The following is a 22457-nucleotide window of genomic DNA, read 5'->3' on the forward strand; positions in this document are numbered from 1 at the left end:
CATAAGTTAATTAATTTTTTAAAAAATGAATCATTGCAGTGAATAAAACTCCAATCTGCATAAGTCTTAAAACCCACTATAGCAGTCGGGGTCCTGGCAGGGAATAATTGACACACTCAATTACCTCGGGAGTAAATGAGGAGAGTTTAAGAATTATTTCATGAAGATGGGTCAGAGTTAAGGGAACCAACCAGAAATGGTGAAGCACCCAAGAATGAGCCACATTAGGGAGCTATTAACATCCATAGAGTTGGAAGGGCAAAGTGATGGCCCCGGTCATTGCTGAGGCCTGGGAGAGGGCCTGCCTGGCTGGAGCTATGGTCTGAAGTAGAACACAACTGCCAAGTCAAAACCTGGCAGGGAATAAATAACCCATCCTCTCTCCTCCAGCCCTCAGACCTCCTGATGGTGGTTCCCATTGGCCAATCCAACGTGAGGTCTCCAGAGATCTGCCTCTGGAGATACAGAACATGGGGAGAAAGGGTAAGTATTTTGGGGGTGTCAAACAAAGAACATGGAGCTACTCACGGTATCAGTCGGGCTCCAACAGGGACAAATGGTAACCCTTAGTTAGAATAATACATCAAGAGCTCCCCCACAAGGCATCTCTTTACAAAAGTGTGGGCAGGACATGGGGGAACCACAGAGGTCCATGCAGTAACCTGGAATTAGTAGCAATGGAGGTATTACCACCTAATGATTCTAATACCAATTCTAACGTGTGAGGTTTTTTTCCCCCATACCACCCAGCAATTCCAACACCAGCTGGGCGTCCTACAATTTAACTCAGTTCTGACGCTGTCCACCTGGAGAAGAAATCAGATCCCACCACTTAAGGGCTCAGCCCCACAAGACTGCCCTCCACTTTGGATGCCAATCAGAAGTCCAGATTTTTATCTGTGCTACTGACCAACTGGCTATAAATTAGAGGTTCCCACGACCCCCTTCTCAGTTAATTTGCTAGAGAAGCTCACAGAACTCAGGATTACTGACTTATTACAAAAGATATTGAAGGATACAATGCAACAGCCAGATGAAGAGATACATAGGGCAAGATCCTAAACAAAGGAGCTTCTGTCCTCATGGAGTTTGGGGCCTGGCACAGTGGCACATGGAAGTATTCTGGTTCACCAACCTGGAAGCTCTCCAAACCCCATCCTTGTCCGTTTTTATGGAGGCTTCATTACGTAGGCACGACTGATTAAGTCAATGGCCATTGGTGGTTGAATTCACTCTCCAGCCCCTCTCCTCTCCCTGGAGGTCAGGGAGGTGGGACTGACAGTTCCAACCCTCCAATCACATGGTAGTTTCCCCTGGCAACCAGTTTCCATTCTTTGGTTATCTGGGGGTTTTCCAAAGGTTGCCTCATTAACAAAAGACCCGCCCCCCATCATTTAGGGAATTCCAAGGGTTTTAGGAGCTATGTGCCAGGATTGGAGCAAAGACCAAATATATATATATATAGTTTTTATTATAAAGTACAATATTATACCTCCCCAGCCCCAAAGAGGCAAGGGGAGAACACTGATACCAGAACCCGGAAGGAGAGTGTGTGGAGGAGGCTGCCTTGAGAGGAGCAGTGGCGTTTGATGAAGAAACACAAACAGCCTAAGGGAGAACCAGGGTGTAAATACCCTGACCTCCCCCTTATTCCACCCTCTAGAGTCCCACCAGGGCCTCCAGTTAGCCAAAATGCACTGGAGGCCAAGGCAAATGGACCTCTGGTAATATGCCCATATAGGTCAGCCTCCCGACAGGGAGTAGGGTGGAGAAGAGTGAAAGGTGAACCTAGAGAGCCCAAAGATACCTAGCACACCTGCTTTTAAGTCTCTCTTTTCCTTCCTTCCCTCCTTCTTTCCTTCCTTCTTTCCTTCCTTCCTTCCTTCCTTCCTTCCTCCCTCCCTCCCTTCCACTAAATTTTACTAACCTTGATACCAGTGGTCCCCAACATTTTGGGCACCAGGGACCGTGGAAGACAATTTTTCCACGGACAGGGCGGCGGTGGGGGAAATGGTTCAGGAAGTAATGCGAGCTCTGGGGAGCCACGGGGGAGCGGCGGATGAAGCTTCGCTCGCTCGCTCACCTCCTGCTGTGCAGCACTGTGGTTCTCACACAAATTATTTCATTTAACCCTTAAGATTTCTCTCTAAGGCAGGAAATATTGCTTTTCCCCCCAGCAAGCGTCCTCCACCATGTTGACCTCTCAGCCATTTCAACCTTTTTAATAGAAGAGCTCTTTTTAAAAAATGAAACCTCACTGGAACTCTAATATATGAAACCAGTCAAGGAGTATATATTAATGGAAAGTTTAAAATGTAAATTTACATTTCCTTATAATTAGGTTAACCAAGGAGAACAGGATTTTTTTTTTTTTTTTTTTTTTTTTTTGCTGCACCTAGAGGCTTGTGGGATCTTAGTTCCCCGACCAGGGATCGAACCCGGGCCCTCAGCAGTGAGAGTGCAGAGTCCTAACCACTGGACCACCAGGGAAGTCCCTGAGAACAGGATTTTTGGTTAATGCAAAAGTTTGACATTGGTTTCACTAGCTTCCATTAACATCAGCAACCGCAAATGTTGATAGACTCCCTGAAACAGAGTTTGATGACCACTGAAATAAGTGACTGTGGAAACAGGAAATTTCAGTTTTTTCGACCTAAAATTTCCCGGCAATGCCTCCCTTTTGTAATCAGAATCTGACTACTAGAACACGTGAGATACAACTGACAGCTACACTTTTCCGGTCACCTGGTCAGGAAATCTCATCCCTCTGAAAACTCATCCTTTATACCTCAGTTATCGAACACTTTGGAGCAGCTTAGCCCAGGAAATGAAGGCTCTTGTTAAAAACACGGAGATTTAGGAAGCCGGGACGCGATTAACCATGTTGGCATTTGGCCAAATGACCAGTTAACAACCAGGGCCAGGAAAATAAGTGCTGATTAGTAATCCCTGGGTTTAGACCCAATCCTAACAATCCACTGTGACAGACCAGAAAATTCCTAACCTATTGTAGCTGCAACCACGCTGCCTTGAACAAAAAAGTATTAGTCTAATCAAAATTTATTCACCAGTGCTCTACTCATAAAGAAAAAAAATCCTGTAAGATTATTTATATTTAAATCTAGCAGACTGGAAATCACCTAGGTGCTCTCCAGGAAACATAAAATTAAACTTTGAACCTACACGTGAGGTTTCTAATGTTTGTTTAAAAAATGTTTGGATGTTGAATTTAGTCTTCATTCATTCATTCATTTAACAAATATTTGAATGCAGGTCATGCTCCAGGAGCTATTCTAAATTCCCCATAAGTCTCAGCGAGCGATATACCAGAAAGAACACTGGTTCCGAAGTCGATTGGAATTGGTGTACCGGTTTTGAATGCATTTTATCAAGTAACAGAATACCAAACTTACACCGGCTCAAACTAACCTTTTACATTTTTGTCCAATTCCTAGAAGTCTGGAGGGAAGCAGCTGCTGCCAGTTGTTCAGAGGCTTGACCACAAGGGGCTGCATCTCTGCAGTGCTGCTGGTCTTTCTCTCATACTCATCCCTCTGTGGTGACCAGATGGCTGTGAGGGAAGGAGGACATGAGGACATGGGTTGGTGATGGCGATCTTGGAGGAGGGTTGTGATGAAGGTAAGTCCCATTAGGGGCATGTTGTCAGGGGACTTGGTGATGCCATGACACTTAGCATATGTGTCCTATAGGCCAGTAGAGATACAGAACTGGATTTGAAGTCAGAGTTGAGGAGGACGTCTAAGGAGGCAAGAAGGCAGGAAGAGTCAAAATCGAGAGGTTAGGGGAAGAGTGAATTCTTAGAACTGAGAGATATACCCCTTCTGTAAACAGGGATTGGTCTGAAAGGGAGGTGAGTGTAGATGGGACAGCTGAAATATGGTAGCCTCAACAAAGAGGGAGGTAATGTCCTCTGGGAGGGGGATTGGGGCCATATTGAGTGATTGGATTGGAAACAGCCAGTGTGGGGATGTGTAAGGGCTGAAGAAAACTGGCTCAGCTGGTAGCATGATAAAACTTGTAGTGATTCAGGTCTGCAGATTTCCAGTTTCCCCAGCAGCAGTTCAGGGCCTAAGAGAGGAAACACAGCCAGAGGACACGAATGACACAAGGATGGTGATGGCCACGGATGATGAGGGCTTCAGGAGTGTCCATGGTGACCAGGTAGAAGAGGCTGACTAGAATCCCAGCTAAGCAAGGAGAGCATTCAGGGAGTCCCCCATCTACGAGGAAGTCCCCTGGCGCCATGTCTCAGGCTCCTTCTCCTGGAGAAGGAAGAACTTTGGGATTCCTTTCCCTACAAGACCAGCTGCAGAGCACCAGTGGTAGATAAGTTTTCCAAGAAAAAACAGAGAAGGGACAACTGGAATCAAACGATGAAGAGGTTAGCCAGGCTCCAGGTTCTAGCAAACTCTGGTGTAATAGAACTTTATCTCCAGATCCCGGATCACTTCTGAGGGGCTAACTCTAAATCCTGCTGAACTGACATACTTTCTCTTATGTTTATACTTTGCTTCTTATCCTTGTATTTTTGAGTGGGGTTCTCCAAACCTCCTTCCCCTATGGAGGGCTTTCTTTTTTTTAAGATTTTTTTGTTGCGGACCATTTTTAAAGTCTTTATTGAATTTATTACAATGTTACTTCTGTTTTCTGTTTTGGTTTTTTGGCCATGAGGCATGCGGATCTTAGCTCCCTGACCAGGGGTTGAACCCGCACCCCCTGCATTGGAAGGCAAAGTCTTAATCACTGGACCGCCAGGTGAAGTGAAGTCCCCTGCTATGGAGGGTTCTAACTCTGAAGAACATGCTGGTATATCCTTTAAGAAGACTCCTCCGTAGCACAGGGAGATCAGCTCCATGCTTTTTGTCCACCTAGAGGGGTGGGATAGGGAGGGCGGGAGGGAGATGAAAGAGGGAGGGGATATGGGGATATATGTATACATATAGCTGATTCAGTTTGTTATATAGCAGAAACTAACACACCATTGTAAAACAATTATGCTCTAATAAAGATGTTAAAAAAAAAAAAAAGACTCCTCCTACCAAGTTCTGACCAGTAGAGGCACTGATGCAGAATTAGCCACTCTCTCGTCACAGGATGGTCATCTACACTTCTGTGGCCCTCCAGGATCATTCCTGGTTCCTGGGGAAGTTCCTTGTACTCATGTAGCAACACAGGAAGGGGGTGAGTATTAGGCGAATTGGGAGTGATTGAAGGATCTATCGTAGATAGAGCTCCAAGTCTGAGGAAAGTAGAAGGATGTGACTGGAGAGCACCAAGAATGCCAAATGTGAAATCTTTCCAGGGGAAGAAAGAGTACCATGATGGTTTCTGAACTGGTGAAATCAAATGACAGCTCTTGTTTCTCTCCACTTCTTCGCCTCAGAACTGTAACCTTCCCTTTAGGAAAGAAAGATGGTTTCTCTAGTCTCACAGAATTCTAGGCTCTTAGTATTGGGAGGTCATCTACTGGTCATCTAGTCCAGGCTACCACCAAAGCAGCAGGCGCTTCTGAAATTGCCTTGGTAGCTGGCTGGTTAGCATTTCCTCAAACCTTCCTGGGGCTGCGAGCTGTTCACTGCTGGTGAAGAAGTCCATTACTTTCTGGAAACTCCTGATTTCTTAGACAACTGTCCCTGACGTGGGATTGTCATTTACAACACTTCCCTGTAGCTCTCATTTATTTGTCCCAGTTTCATCCTCTGGTGCCTCATGAGGTAGAGATTTTCCCTTTCTCAAATGAGGGTGCTTCCAATGTTTCAGTGCTTCTCTCAGGTTGCCACTAATACTTTTTCTTGAGACCAAACACCCCCAGTCCTTTAACTTCCCCTTCAGTGGCATGGCTTTGGGACTCCTCACCACGCTGGTCTTCATCTCTCAGTTGGTCATGCAAGAATGACACACCCAGACCTGGACACCACATTTAGGCTGCAGGCTGACCAGGATGAGGAACAGTGGAACTATTCCCTCCTCTAAACTGGACACGCATGATACAACTACTCTAGCCTAAGATTGCATTCGTCTCTTTAGTCTGATGAGGCTATAACCCCATCTTCTGGGATTTCAGTGTACTACCACTTAGCTCTGCTTTCTTCCTGTGGTTTCGGAACCAAAATTATGTACGAAACTTGTCCTGAATCCTCTTTCTCCAAAGTCTTGGGCTAAATTCCACACCTCATTCGGATCCCTGGGAAATTTCTCATTACCAAGTGTCATGATTGTTGCTTCCATTTCCCCAACTGAGATGTTACTTCAGTTTCGTTTAGCGATATTTGTTGAGTCATTGCCGTGTGCCAGGAACTGTACTGGATGCTAAAGTCGGAGGAGAGGATACAAATGAATCAGGGTATGCTTTCTACCCTAGCACAGCTTGCAACACAAAAACACAGCATAATAATGCGATACAGGAAGAATTGTAACATATAAACACAGTGTTTATGGGGGTCCAGATGAGCGACTCTTGGCCCAAAATGGAAATTCAGGGAAGGGTTCCCAGAAAGAGAAGTATCTTGACTGTTGGGTAAGAATTAGAGGGCACTGGGAACTATGTGGGAAGACAGCAAGGACAGAAAGAGTGAAGTCAAGGAGGCAGAAAGCATGCTGGTGTATGTGAGGAGCTACAGGCTCTTTGGAAGTACTAGAGCATCAAGGACCAGAAAAGGAGGGGTGAGGTCACCGAAAACCTTAATCTCCACCTTGGGCTTGACTCAGTAGGCATTGGCGAGCTCTCAAAATGTTTCAAGAGGATGGGAGAGTGATCAAATTTGCCTTTATCACTTTGGTCTCAATATAAAAAATAGATTTCAAGAAGGTTAATCTGGAGGCAGGCAAATGGGTCGGGAGTACTTAAAAGTCTAATGTGATAATTTAAGCAAGAGATGTTGAGGACCTTAACGAAGACAGTGGTAGTAGGATTAGACAGATCAAGCAATATAATGGGTACAATGGACAGGCCTTGGTTTTGGAGAGCTATGAATGACAGAGAATAACAATAACAACAAAAATTCAGATTAGCTCCCCAAAATCTGGATTGAATGGCTAGGAGAATGGTGATACAACCAGCTGAGAGGGTAGCGAGATGTCTGGGGAACGATGAGTTCAAGTTTGAACATGTGGAACTTGAATTGCTTATCGAACATGCAATTATAATGTCCAACAAGTAATTGGGTTTATGTACCTGAGTGTCACAGGAGAGACCAGACTGGGAGATGAGGGGCTTCGGTTCCTTGGTGGGAGTTAAAATCATGAGAATAGTTGAGCCAGTATAAGGAGAGTATGTAAAGAGATAGCCATGGGGCCAGAACACAACTGTGAGGTACACCAATATTTAAGGTAGATTTTACAAACAAGTTCAGCATGTTTTCTTTGATTCTGTGGCCAACATTTAACATCAGAAATTTCATCTGAAAATGAGAATTTCCAGATTCTCTTAAAGTCAGGGGCTCTGGACCCCCTGGACTTGCATTTTCACACAGCAACATTCTACCAAAACTGAGCAGCAGCTTCCCGTTTTGAATGGGATACATGTTCTCCAACTGTTTACAGCCCCCACCACTCACCGCTGTCTTTCTAACGCCAAGGCTAATGTCAACTCCCATTAATTATTACTATGGTGCTGCTGTTTCATATACTTGCTTCATTTATTTATATTACTTCCCTGGTCCTGGTAGATACTTGAGTTTTTAATTCCCAGCTTAAAAGGTGAGTAAAGGAAGAGGAGGCCCCTAGAGAGATCAAGAAGCACAGTCAGAAATGGCAAGGAACCAGGAGATAAATATTCTAGTTGCCAAGAAATTTCAAGAATGAGAAGATCAATAGTGTCAAGTACTACAGAGAGGTCTAATAAGATAAAGATTAAAAGTGACTATTGGTTTTGTCAATATGAAGACCATTCGAAATCTTTGCCAGAGTAGAGATCTTGGCCAGAATCATTTTCAGCAGAAGGACGGGTGAAGGAAGTGAGATCTCAGGGATGTGAGGACTGAACGCAAGGTGAGCAAGTGGAAAAACAAGTGAATTTTCTTCTTTCCAGAAACTTGACTAGAAAAGGAAGCTTGACTAGAAAGATTTGGGCAGCGGCCAGAGGCATTGGAAGGTGGAGAGGGTCAAAAGAGATTGTTTCTTTCCAAAAGAAGTCTTTGAACATATTTACGGATTGTATGCAAAGAGCCAGTAGAAAGGAGAACAACTGGTGATGTGTAGGAGAGATGATAGGCATAGAAGACGATGCCAGAGATGAGAGGAAAAGGATCAAGAATACAGGTGAAGGGGCTGGCTTTGAACTAAAAAGGGAACTCTTTATCCCCATGAATGGTGGAGAGGAGAAAGTTATGGGAAAAGGGAAGTTTGTAAGGTCAAACTGTTTATGGATAATCACTTTCTTGATAAAGTAGAGGGAGGGTCATCTGCTGAATGTGAGAACTATTGGTTGGAAGGGCTGTCAGAATTCCTGGGTGGGAAGGGGAGTAGGGGCTCACTGAGAATCATCACAAGGGTTGTTGAAAGGTCCCAAGGGCCCAGCTGAGGCTGGAGGTCAGTAATTCCCAGTGACGCCAGTGGTTTGAGTGGTTGAGTGATCTTCTCTAGCACCTGAGGGACACGCTCAGCTACGCAGCGTATTTACTACAGCACATGGCAGTGCTATCTTTAGGGGTGGCAAATACTATGGCTAAAAATACAGACCTAGTGAAAAAGCATGGATGACTGTCATCTTCAAAGCAGGAACTGTTCAAGAAACCTCAGCTGAACTCTTGGTATCATCTTTGACACATTCCCCAAGTTTTAGCATCAGGAGGAAGGTAATACTTGGCTCAAGAAGGCTCTTACTACAATTGTTTTTTCCAATTTTCAGCTGACTGAAGGTGCTCATTCTCATCCAGGGTAAGTGGACCATGTTTCAGGGAACTTCAAGACAGAAGACAGAAGCAGAGTCCGGAACCTAGCCAAGGGGCGGGTTAAAACTTGAACGGAGAAGACGGCATCAAGAAAGAGCCAGAGGGCTTCCCTGGTGGTACAGTGGTTGAGAGTCCGCCTGCCGATGCAGGGGACATGGGTTCGTGTCCCAGTCTGGGAAGATCCCACGTGCCATGCAGCAGCTGGACCCGTGAGCCATGGCGGCTGAGCCTGTGCGTCCGGAGCCTGTGCTCCACAACGGGAGAGGCCACGACAGCGAGAGGCCTGCATACCGCAAAAAAAAAAAAAAAAAAAAGAAAGAGCCAGAGAGAAGGCAGTAAAAATTAAGGGACAAAGACTGAGGTGGAGAAGGGTTAGGGACAGAGGGGACAAAAGAAAGTGAGAAAACAAAGAAAGAAGGGGGGAAGGGAGAAGTCTGAAAAGACAGAGAGACGGAGAGGTACTCCAAAGAAAAGTGAGGAATGAAGCAAGAAGGAAGAGGCTAACTCCGACTCTGGAACCAAGAAGGCTGCCTGGGAACCAGCCGCTCCCATCCATCTGCCTTGGGATTTGGGTCTGGGGCCTCACCTGCAAAGCTCTCCTGTTGGTACCACAGATGCACACCCCTTCCCACCCATGGCCTCCACCTACTGCTCAAAGTCCAGGCCTTTTTCTTTTAAGGTCTCTGTCAATTAAATGGACAGTGGTGTCCAAGAAGCTACAAGTATATAACTCAGCAGAAATTTCTCCCCTTTTTATTTTTTAACCTCCATGTAACCATAATAGGACCCCGCTAAGCCTCAAAACCAGTCTATTTTGCTGACAAAAGTTAAAACAAATTGAGAGTTATAAAACTTCCTTCAGGGCTTCCCTGGTGGCACAGTGGTTGAGAGTCCGCCTGCCGATGCAGGGTACACGGGTTCGTGCCCCGGTCCGGGAAAATTCCACATGCCGCGGAGCGGCTGGGCCCGTGAGCCATGGCCGCTGGGCCTGCGTGTCCGGAGCCTGTGGCCACAGCAGTGAGAGGCCCACGTACCACAAAAAAAAAAAGAAAAAAAAAACTTTCTTCAGCCATTGGCTGGTTAGGTAATCCTGGGTCCTCCACTTAAACTCTGAGTCCCTGTAAACTTTTTTTTAAAAGTCTGTAAATCCATTCATCTCATCAGTCTACAAAATGACCTTCTCTGAGTATGAAGGTACAAAGACCTTGTAACACCCTGTTTTCAAGGAGCTTATTAATCCGTAGAGGGTGAACATATGTGTGGCCACAATTTTTTTAGGTTATGTCACCCTCAGGGTGTCTCTTATTCAAGGAGCTGTTAGCTTCCTCTAAATATCCCTTAGGTGTTACTCCAGTTTTTTTAATTGTTATTTTGTATTTGTTTTAAATAACAGCTTTATTGAGACCCACACTAGCTTTTTATGTGGTGTCCTAAGCTACACCACCACCATCTTCCAAATGGTTTGCCTTCTTAATCCCCTTGTTCTAGAAATTCCGGAGTTCCCAACTGTGTCATAGGTCCCCAAGACCACACCCAGTTTTGGTGATTCACTAGGACTCACAGGACTCAGCAAATAATCATATTCATGGCTGCGATTGATTATGGAGAAAGGATATAAAGCAATCAGCAAAGGGAAGAGGCACATGGGTGGAAATCTGGAGGAAACCAGCATAGGCTTCTAAGAGGCCTCTCCCAATGGAGTCACACAGGATGTGCTTAGTTCCTCCCACAATAAATTGTGACGTCACAGGCTTCCCAGGTGGCGCAGTGGTTGAGAATCTGCCTGCCAATGCAGGGGACACAGGTTCGAGCCCTGGTCTGGGAAGATCCCAAGTGCCACGGAGCAACTAGGCCCATGAGCCACAACTACTGAGCCTGCGCATCTGGAGCCTGTGCTCCACAACAAGAGAGGCCGCGACAGTGAGAGGCCCGTGCACCGCGAGGAAGAGTGGCCCCCGCTCGCCGCAACTAGAGAAAGCCCTCGCACAGAAACGAAGACCCAACACAGCCATAAATAAATAAAAATTAAAAAAAAAAATTGTGACATCACATGTGAAATGTTGTTTCCCAGGGAAGCTCACTGAAGATTCAGTGCCAGGGTTTTTACTGGGGGCTGGTCACACAGACATCCTCTGCCCAGCACATACCAAAATTCCAGACTCCCAGAAGGAAAGCAGCTGTTCAGACAGTTTAGGCAAGTAAGCCACTCTTACCGCTCGATTTTCTTCCAGTGTAGAGAACGGTTTACCATTCAAGTTCCCAGATACCAGCCAAGGACCAACCTGGCAAGCGGCCTTTTTAGGCATAGCAGCCTCAGCCTTGCTAGTTCATTATTTTCTGCACACCAACATTATTGAGATATTTATTGGTTATAATAAATTCACTCTGCAATACTACCTTGGAATACCTGTCACTAACTAAAATCATAATATATTGTATATGTTATTCAGTTGCCTACTTGTTTATTTTCTGCCTCCCCTACTAGAACGTAAGCCTTGGGAAGGTAAGGACATTGTCACGTTCACTGCAGTATCTTTCACACCTTGAACAGGGCCTCCCCCACCATAGGCACTCAACAAATAATGGCTGAAGGAATAAAAGGAGAGATCAACAGTCCAGCCTGGGCCAGATTCAGGTGTGAGCTTCCCGGGAACATCTGGGGAGTAAAACTCCTTCATGGGTGACAGTGACCATCAGATAAGACATGGGCCTAAGGAGTACTTTTCAAAGGCAGTTTTGTCGCAGAGATCCCTGGTCTGGTAGGCATCTAAAGTCAGAGTCTCTGCCATGCAAGCAACGTAAATGTCCATCAACAGATGAATGGACAAAGAAGATGTGGTATATATATACACAATGGAATATTACTCAGCCATTAAAAAGAATGAAATTATGCCATTTGCAGCAATATGGATGGACCTGGAGATTATCATACTAAGTGAAGTAAGTCAGACAGAGAAAGACAAATCTCATATGATATCGCTTATATGAGAAATCTAAAAAGAAAAAAGACACAAATAAACTTATTTACGAAACAGAAACAGACTCACAGACATAGGAAACAAACTTATGATTACCGAAGGGGAAAGGTCGGGGGGAGGGATAAGTTGGGAGTTTGGGATTGACATATGCACACTACTACATGTAAAATAGATAACCAACAAGGACCTACTATATAGCACAGGGAACTCTGCTCAGTAATCTGTAATAACCTAAATGGGAAAAGAATTTGAAAAAGAATAGATATTTATGTATATGTATAACTGAATCACTTTGCTGTACATCTGAAACTAACACAACATTTTAAATCAGCTATAGTCCAATATAAAATACAATTTAAAGAAATAAATTAATTAAATTAAAAACATAAAAATAAATAAAGGTCAGGTCGACTGTCAAAAAATAAATAAAGTCAGAGTCTCTGGGATCTCACCTGCAGCTGAGTCAAGAACAAAATATAAGAATGTTCTGTATCTGCTTATTCCTTTCCCTCTCTTACAAAAGATAAACACGGCGCCAGTGAGGTTTTCACGTGTTCCTCCCCGCTCTCGGAAACATTTCCAATGCCCAGATTACGTAGCTCCTGGGGGTAGGAAAAACCATGTTCCTTGCAAAAAATGGCAATCTGTGCAGCCTTGGAGAAACCCTCAAGGACTCATGAATGGAAAGGGATCTCCGGACCGAAAATCAGTTCTCACTTAATGTCTCCTCTCGCTGTTGCTCTGACAGTTGAATGGGGTCAGTCTTTCATCTTATGTAATATGATGGGACAATTCAGCTTCCAATGAGTGTAGCAAATTTCCCTAGAGCTACACAGGACGGAGCGAAGCAGTTACATAAACACATATGGAGACTTCGAAATTTTAAAGAGAGGCCAGATACTCGGAGGGACGTGTTGCCCGCGGGGGAAATTAACAGCTGGGTCAACAAGCAGAACCCTCCAAGTTCCACGCGGATCTGGACACTTTACGACTGCACCTCAAGAAGAGGAAATGGCTTTAGGTACACATTCTTTGCGCTCACTCTGAGAAGAAGAAAATAAACAACAACATTTTATCTCAGGACACCAGGAGGAAGAAAAAGTAATACTGCCAGAAATGACCACCAGGTGAAGGATTTGGGGTCAGAACAATGTATCAGTTGGGGAAACACACACTCAGAAGGACTGGCTGAAAGAATTGAATGAAGGGACTTGTTACAGGGGTGTGGACAGGTTAAGTGAACAAGGAGTGGTCAGGCACCTAGGCACTAACAGCAGCCGGAAGCTTATACTACGTTTAGGCCTGATGAGAGCAAAGGGCAGAAGGGGCGTCATTGGAGCCAGCAAGCTCCGTAGTCCTGGAAGAGGAGCCACCCATTAGAGCTGCAGCTGGACGCCGACAGGGTCGGAACCATAAGAAAATTTGGGGGAGCAGGGAAGGGGGATGATAAGTATCCCAGTCTCTTTTTCCTCCTACTCGTCAATCTCCCACTGATGCCTCCCACTGGCCAAAGGCAACGGGAAGCCAGGGGCAAGGAACTCTGTGTGAGACAGAACACAGAGGTCAGCTTCCTTGGGCTCAATCAAGTCAGAGAAGGGATGAGCAAGCCGGAGAGCGCATGTGCACAAAAGTCAGCACAAGTGAGCTCTGCTACCCTCACCAGCCCTCAGCTGCCAACAATGGTTGACATCTGTGGAATGGGTTAGGCACTGTCCTGTGTCCTTTACACGGATAATCCTACTGCCTACTCGTGAAGTGATTTACCATGAAACGAACCAGCTTGAAGCTTCAGGGCCTCTCACTTGCACAGACATCTTTGAAGATCTGTAGCGGGATCCTAAAAATGAGTTCACACAGTCACATTTTTAGAAAGTGTGTAAGCGGAAGACATATTTACCTTAATCAAGATGACTGACCAGGCTTCCCTTCTTGTCAGGGGGCATTAAGTATCTGTGGGAATTTTTTGGATCTGACTAATGAGAAGTTGAGTTGGGATGACACTTAATTTGGATGCAGTGGAATCTTTTGAGGTGGTTTATAATCATCCCAGTGTAGGGATGGCTTCTAGGAATGCTCCTTCTGTCCACTCTGCTGATTCATCATAAAACAAAGCTCAGGATGAGGGATCATATCCTGAGATGAAACTGACCTACAGCACATGGTAGTGGATATGTGGGTGTGGAAGAGAAGCAAGATTTGAAAGAAACAGAGCCAGAAGCTAGTCTTTGGAAAATTCTTCCAATCATCAGACGTGAATTCTCATTGATGCCTAGACAAGATGGAAGTTCTCTCTTGGCAAGAATGATTCAGTGCATACAGTTGTAACTTCATTGTACTTTTCCCTCCATTTTTGATGGGAATTGTGTGAAATAATAGAGTTCCTGTGCCTGTGGGGCATAAACCAATATCACCACCAATTATACGCAAGTTATATAAGTTATTCTATATCTTACTATGTATTTTGTAAATTATATAAATAAAACTAGAGAAAAATATGTAAATATATTCTAAAATAATGTATAATAATAACAGCTAATATTTACAGAAACTATACGATGTGTCTGGAACTGTATTAAGCACTTGATAGATAATTCATTTAATCTTCACAAGAAATTTCTGAGGTAGGTATTGCCGTTATCCTCTTCCTGGCTTTTATTTTCAAAAGCCGAAACCCATTGTGGAGACCAAAATTAAAGGTGAGAGATGAGTACTTTTCCGAGAAGCACGATCAAAGAAGGACTTTTCTAGAACAAAGCCCCAGGGACTGGACCTCAGTGGCTGGGCCCCAGGCTGTAGCCATGATGTGCTATAAGGATCAGCGAGGCCAAAGTGTGGTATGGAAATAGCTATAAATTAAAACAGGATAACCATTAAAACATTGTACAATGGATAACCATGTTTTATGAATTCAACGAGTACATGGAATATTTTCATGTCTGTCCTAAACAGTACTTTAAACACACGTAAGAATACTCAGTGGTCATCAAGATCAAATGAAATCAGCCACCATCCCATGTAAAATAGTAACATTTAGCAAATACTAATGTATGTGTGTGTGTATATAAATATATATGTATATTTTTTATACAAGACATGCATTAGCAAATAACACTAATACTTGCAGACCCTAAGGAAACACTTGGTCTGGAACAATGAGGACTTCAGCAGAAATTAGTCGAACATCTAACAGGACAGAGGCCTGAAATTGTGATAAAGTTGCTTTATGAACATTTTAAAAATGAATTTTTTTAGACCTCTGAGTTTCAGGACTAAGATGTATATCTGCTATCTAAGTTTAACGCTGAAAGCTGAGTCGAAAGAATTATACAGCTTAGCTTCACCTCCTTTAGTATCTGGGTTAACTGACAAAAAGAACATTGGCTTTGAGCCAAAAATAACTAGCTTCAAATCCCAGTTCTGCTATTTATCAGGTAAGTGACCTTGGAAAATTTACAAAGTCTCCCTGAGCCTCAGTTTCCTCAACTGTAAAATGGGCGTCATTGTAGGAAATCACTTAGGTAGTACCTTTAAAACTCCCAGCTAGCTACTATGTAACAGGCACTTAAAGATCGGTTCCCCTTTTAAAAGAAAATAAAATCAACACATTTTCCGGAGGAAAGTGTTACAGAAGCACAAATTACATAGTCCTGTTCCAACACCACCTAGCTAATATGTTTTATGAAGAAACCCAACTGTAATTAAAAGAAATTTTGACTCACCCAACATTTTCCCCCTGCTTTCTAAAACTGGAAACCAAGGAGGTAACATGTATCCATCTGGGCACCCACACCCTTCTGAATATGAAATTTACATAAAAGCCTTCTCAGTCTGTTTATCCAGCCCTCCTTGGCTTTGAGGCAGATATATCTGCTTCAATTAGAACCTAATCCTGCTCACCTCATACTAAAACCAGTGAGAAAGAAAAACAATAGTCCATTTAATTAAATTATGCTAAAGCCTGAATTCAATCCATCGGTGTATTAAGAAGGAAGATTTTGAATATTGATTACTGTTCCCTGCATAAAAGCCCCACTACCTGCTCCCCACTCTCCCCCTAGTAAACAGTGATGTTTCCCCTCCCCCCCAACCCCGCCCTCTACCCTGGCAGATTTTATTTTATTTAAAAACAAATTAAATAGGTCCAGTTGTAGACAAAAAAAGAATGAGAGCTTCCCCTTCTCCCTTCTTTCAACAGTCTGTTTCTGGTTTCTGGGACTTTCTGTCTGTCCTTATCCCAACCACACGATGCTGGGGGAGGAGGGGCACCGTCCTCCTGGTGCCCACTGTGACTTTTCATTCCTTGGACAGCACCCTGGCCTACTAGGGTCTCTTTCCTCTCTGCCTGCCCTGTTTGTTCTGCTAACTACCCTTAAAGAGAGGCTTGGCTCTGCTTGGGCCCAGACCCTGAGCTACACCAGGCATCTCCCTTTTTTGTTTGCCTACAAGTTACGCAAACGGTTGTGCATAGAAACCTTGAGTTAACTGATGTCCTGCTTCTCACCTGTTTGGGATGATTTGGAGGCTCATACAGAATCTGCACCCCAACCCAGCTCTGAAGGAAGGTGCACAATAAACTTCAGATTCCATACTGCTCTGTGTGAAAGAGGAAGGGGCTCCCCCTTGCAGGAATTGGCTAAGGAGGAAGAATTGCACAAACAGATTGGATTCCGGATTAGAGATTAGGGCAGTTACTTGCAAATCTGATTGTACCATGGAATCATTCTGGGAACTTTTAAATAACATTGAAGTCCTAGCCCCATTTCACCCGATTTAATTCATCTGGTTGGGACTTAGGATGTTATATATATATTTTTTAATTGTGGTAAAAAAAAACTCCACATAACATTTCCACCATAACCATTTTAAAGTGTATACGTTCATTAGTGCTGTGAAAGAGATCACCAGTTCTCTTTTATCTTGCGGCTCTGAACTCTAACCCCACTAAATATCAATTCCTCTTTTTCCCCCCTCTCTCCAGACCCTGGTAACCACCATACCACTTTCTGTCTCTATGAATTGACTACTTTAGACATTTCATTTAAGTGGACTCATGCAGTATTTGTCCTTTTGTGACTGGCATATTTCACTTAGTATAATGTCCTCAAGTTTCATCCATGTTGTAGCATGTGACTAGTTTCCCCCTTTTTTTTTTAAAGGCTGAATAATATTCCTTTGTATGTTTGCACCATATCTTGTTTATCCATCTGTCTTTTGATGGATATTTGGTTTGCTTCCACCTCTTGGCTATTGTGAATAATGCTGCTTATGAACACGAGTGTGCAAATCTCTCTTCAAGACCCTACTTTAGATTCTTTTGGATACACATCCAGAAGTAGGATTGCTGGACCGTATGATAGTTCTATTTTTAAGTTGTTGAGAAACCTCCATACTGTTTTCCATGATGGCTGCACAATTTTACATTCTTATCAATGGTGTACAAGAGTTCTAATCTCTTCACATCCTTGCCCACATTTGCTATCTTGTGGGGTGTTTTTTGGTTTGGTTTGTAATAGCCATCTTAATGGGCGTGAGGAATGATGGTGATATCTCATTGTGATTTTGATATGAATTTCTCTAATTAGTGATATTGAGCATCTTTTGATATGCCTGTTGGCCATTTATATATCACCTTCGGAGAAATATCTATTCAAGTCCTTTAGCCAATTTTTAATCAGGTTATTTAATTTTCTGTTGTTTTCGAGTTGTAGGAGTTCATTATATATTCTGGATATCAATCGCTTATCAGATATTATGATTTGCAAATATTTTCTTCCATTCCATAGATTGCTTTTTCACTCTGTTGATTGCATGCTTTGATGCACAAAAGTTTTAAGTTTGACGTATTCCCATTTGTCTATTTTTGCTTTTGTTGTCTGTGCTTTTGATGTCATATCCAAGACACCATTGTCAAATCCAATGTCATTAAGGTTTTCCCCTATGTTTTCTTCTAGGAGGTTTATAGTTTTGGTTCTTACATTTAGGTCTTTACTGTATTTAGAGTTGACTTTTATATGTGGTAAGGGTCCAACCTCATTTTTTTTTTTTTTTTTTTTTTGCATATGGTTATCCAATTTTCCCAACACCTTTTTTTTTTTTTTGGCTGCGTTGGGTCTTTGTTGCTGTGGGCTTTTCTCTAGTTGTGGCAAGCGGGGGATACTCTTCGTTGAGGTGCATGATCTTCTCATTGCGGTGGCTTCTCTTGTTGCGGATCACGGGCTCTAGGTGCTCGGGCTTCAGTAGTTGTGGCTTGCGGGCTCTAGAGTGCAGGCTCAGTAGTTGTGGCACACGGGCTTAGTTGCTCCGCGGCATGTGGGATCTTCCCGGACCAGGGCTCGAACCCATGTCCCCTGCATTGGCAGGCGGACTCTCAACCACTGTGCCACCAGGGAAGCCCCCAACACCATTTGTTGAAGAGACTTTCCTTTGTCCATCGAGTGGTCTTTGTACTTTTGTTGAAGATCATGTGACCATATAGGTAAGGGTTTATTTCTCTATTCTATTCCACTGGTCTATATGTCTGCCATTATGCCAGTTTCACATTGTTTGGATCACTGTAGCTTCATAATATGTTTTGAGATCAGGAGTGTGAGTCCTCCAACTTTGTTCTTCTTTTTCAAATTGTTTGGACTATTTGGGATCACTTGAGATTTTATGTAAGGTTTAGGATGAATTTTTCTGTTTCTGAAAAAAACTGCCAATGGGATTTTGATAGGAATTACATTAAATATGTAGATTATTTTGCGCAGTATGGACATCTTAATAATATTAAGTCTTCCAATCCATGAACACGATGTCTTTCCATTTATTTCTGCTTGTATTTTCCCCAGCCTCAGCAATTTCTTCAGAGATGGGTTCATTGCCCCTTCAGAGCCAATGAGACACAAGGAGAATGTTATTGAGATTTCTGAAACAAAAGCAAGCTCTAGTCCCATGTGCCTTGAACCTGAGGGGATAAAGAGACTAAATATGTTGTTACCATCAAGCCATGAAACCGGAGATGGATGTCAACACAGTAAAAGGCTGCGATAAGAGACGGAGTGATATTGAGCCTGGATGATTTCCTCTGAGCCCTGAAGGCATCACTACTCCTGATCTTTTCAGTTATATGAGCCCAAACAGTTCCCTTTCTGCTTAAACAAGTTTTCAGGGAATTCCCTGGTGGTCCAGCGGTTAGGACTCCATGCTCTCACTTCCTAGGGCCCGGGTTCAATCCCTGGTCGGGGAACTAAGATCCCACAAGCCGTGCAGCCAAAAATAAATAAATAAAAATAAAATAGTTTTCGGTTGGCATTTCTGTCACTTGCAACCAAGATCCTCACTGATTTATAAAACAAGATAGCTGTCAAAGAGTGGGTGACCAGGCAGCCGGAACCCAGGCCAGCAGTCCTGGGCAAGAGCTTTCAACGATCAGAATAATGCCGCCCTTGAACAGAACTTGATCACTGGTTGAGGCCAGTCTGCAATTCGAAAAGGTAGCCCAGCTTGCCAACCTTGCAAGAATCTCCAGAGTCCCCAAGCTCATCACATCTGACTGATTCTTGCAGATTGCTCCTCTCTTCCTCCCAGCACTAATCTATTCTGCCCATCAACACTGCTCTCAGGGAAAGATGTCATTAATTCATTCACACTAAGGTTTACATGACTCATATGTTCCTACCCGTTAGAATATCTACATTTCAAAAGGGGGGAAAATATCCCAGTAACGAATAACATTTCTAGTGATGGAATGTTTTAACATGAGAGTAGTTACTTATTTAAAATTTTAAACTGTCTTGGTTCACTGTACCATCTTTGAAGCACAATTCATTGCAGACAAATGAATTTGTCTGTGCCTCTATATCTCTATACTGATCATATAACTCAGTGATACGGTACTTTATTAATCATTATAGAATACAGCAATTCACAGTAGGCTCAGTTTACTCTCCTCCTATGCAGAAAAGTGGAAAGTACCCTCAAAAACATCAAGGAAACCTCAGCATCATTGATACTTATTGAACACTTATTACACGTTCTGCATGCTAGGCACTGTTCTAAGAACTTTACGTAGGTTACCTGGCCTAATCCTCACTGGCACTCCATGAGGCAACTACCTTACGAATCACATATCGCAGCTGAGGAAATTAAGGCACAGAGATGTTAAGCAACTTGTTCAAAGCGGCACAGTTACTTTTTAAGAAAACTACAGAGCAAAAAATTAGAGGCTCCAGGGTGGAGATGGCCTCCAGGGTTCCTCTGAGGTCCCCCAGGATTCACAACCTGGAATCTAATGAAACTGTGAACTGAAAAAAATTATTTTAGGATCACAGAAAACAGGAGCGTCCAATGTGCCATTAAAAATACAAGAAAAATGAGATCCAGCCCGAATATCAGAAATAAGATGAGATCACAAAGCTGGTGCTTCCTAGTCTGTGCTCTTTGCATTCATTCATTCACTTATTCATTCCTTCAGCATAAACATCCCATAGAAAATGTTCATTCACTGCACATGGAAAATGCTGGGGGGGCCAAATTTTAAAATGTAAATATATAAGAAAAATAAATAAATAAGCTCTTTGTCCTCAAAGAAATAATAGTGTTGGGGGAAAAGTGTGAAATTGTTGCCGCAAAGTGTGATGATGCACTGATCAGCCGCTTGGAAGGGAGGATGAAGCCAAGACAGGGAAGGGCCGTCCAGAGAGGGAACCACAGAGGCCAGGAGACAGGGTGGGAGACAGCGCGGGAAGTGTTTGGGGAGCTACAGGGGCCTTGTTGCTGAAAGTGAGGCTGGGAAGATGGGCAGACAGGGTGGTGAGAATTCTTACAGCAGGCTGAGAATTAACTCTTTTGGGGGGGCCATGGGTGTTCTTGGTCACATTTGCAATTGGAAACAGATAAAAGTCTGGGATTAACATATACACACTATTATATATAAAACAGGTAAACAACCAGGATCTACTATATAGCACAGGGAACAATACTCAGTATCTTGTAATGACCTATAATGGAAAAGAATCTGAAAAAGAATCACTCGCTGTACACTTGAAACGAACACAACATTGTAAATTAACTACACTTCGATAAGAAAATTTCTGTGAAGTAGAGGTTAGAGCTGGGTAGGTGTGCTGAGCGGGGGATTTTGAGCATGGAAGTGACCTGGTTAGGTTTGTTCTTAGGTTTGGGGTGAGGTGGGGAGGCTTCTGAGGAGCTGGGAAGAAAATGGATGAAGTTGCAGGGGGTCGGGTTCAGAGGCCGTTGCCTTAGTCAGACGAGAGCTCACGAGCTCTCGCGAGGGCTGCAGAGATCGGGGTAGGGGTGCACTGAGAAATACATAGGAAGTAAACTCACAGGGCTTGGTTACTGAGCATATCAGGTATGGGGGCAAAAGGGAAAAAGGCAAGTCTGCCTCCTGGTTTCTGAGCTGGGAGATGGAGCAGATGGTAAGGCCTCAGGCTTCTTTTCTGCATTAGTACACGCAGGCTGTAAACAATTCAACCAGGCAGACCTGGAAGAAGCAACAAGTAACAGCTCCCTTCTCTTCTTCCTGCCTCATCTCCAGTGCCACTCGCAAAGGCAGAACCATTGTTAGTGCTATCTTCGTGTATTCCTTCAGATGTTTTTCTATGCCCATGCTGAACTCAGATAATTTTTTTGTGTGTGTGATACGCAGGCCTCTCACTGCCGTGGCCTTTCCCGTTGCGGAGCACAGGCTCCGGACGCGCAGGCTCAGCGGCCATGGCCCACGGGCCCAGCCGCTCCACGGCATGTGGGATCCTCCCGGACCGGGGCACGAACCCGTGTCCCCTGCATCGGCAGGCGGACTCTCAACCACTGCGCCACCAGGGAAGCCCTGAACTCAGATAATTTTTTAAACACAAAGAACGATTCTGCTACAAAGACATCTTGCTAAATTGTTGAAGTTTCTGGAGAGAATGTTTGCAATCAACTATGCATATCACAGTGTTGGGCAAAGTTTCAGGAAAGGGGGCAGTGTCAGAGATGACACTTCTGGGAACCACATCGCTGAGAGTTTATTTGGGGCTATGACACAGATTCACCCCGTGTGACAGCACAGTCCTTCAGAGGACTAAAAAACTGTCACACGATGCCCAGGTGTAATGCACCAGTAATGCAATTAATAAACCTTCTTTTTTAACGATTCTCCTATAATATAGGTATATTCATCTCCAAAAATTAAATATAAAAATATATCCTCTTTGGTATTCAATGCCCTGGAAATGCCAGCAGAATTGTTTGTAGGTACATCAGCTTTCAATTGGAGAATTGGCTTTGGAAATTTTTCTTTCCCCTGTGACCGAGATAATATTACTTCTACAAATTAAAAGTAAGGTAAATGTCATAAGGATGTGAAGAGATGATTTTGATAGCATATGCAACTGCAGTTAAGTGGGATCTCTCTCTCTCTGTATCTCTCTCTCTCTCTCTCTCTCTCTCTCCACACACACACACACACACACACACACTACATAAAAGTTGCTCAAATTTTCAGAGGAAAAACAAAGTCTACCCTTTTTATGGAGCTAAAATAAATCCTATTGCACACACTAAATTGTGCATGTTCCTATAG

At 43.6% G+C, this 22457-nt stretch overlaps 1 long non-coding RNA gene and 1 other non-coding gene across 2 annotated transcripts; both read right to left on the reverse strand.

The window, feature by feature from the left end:
• Window positions 1-2417: 2417 nt before the first annotated feature.
• On the reverse strand, window positions 2418-2490 carry TRNAE-CUC (transfer RNA glutamic acid (anticodon CUC)). The gene has a single exon. It is a non-coding gene; the product is annotated as a tRNA-Glu (tRNA).
• A 1047-nt stretch (window positions 2491-3537) lies between these two features.
• On the reverse strand, window positions 3538-10491 carry LOC141278447 (uncharacterized). Its single transcript, XR_012331199.1, has 3 exons — window positions 10474-10491; window positions 6225-6330; window positions 3538-3571 (listed from the first exon to the last, which is right to left on the reverse strand). It is a non-coding gene; the product is annotated as an uncharacterized lncRNA (long non-coding RNA).
• Window positions 10492-22457: the final 11966 nt, after the last annotated feature.

The sequence above is a fragment of the Tursiops truncatus genome, chromosome 4 (genome assembly GCF_011762595.2).
Source record: "Tursiops truncatus isolate mTurTru1 chromosome 4, mTurTru1.mat.Y, whole genome shotgun sequence".
Classification (NCBI taxonomy): Eukaryota; Metazoa; Chordata; class Mammalia; order Artiodactyla; family Delphinidae; genus Tursiops; species Tursiops truncatus.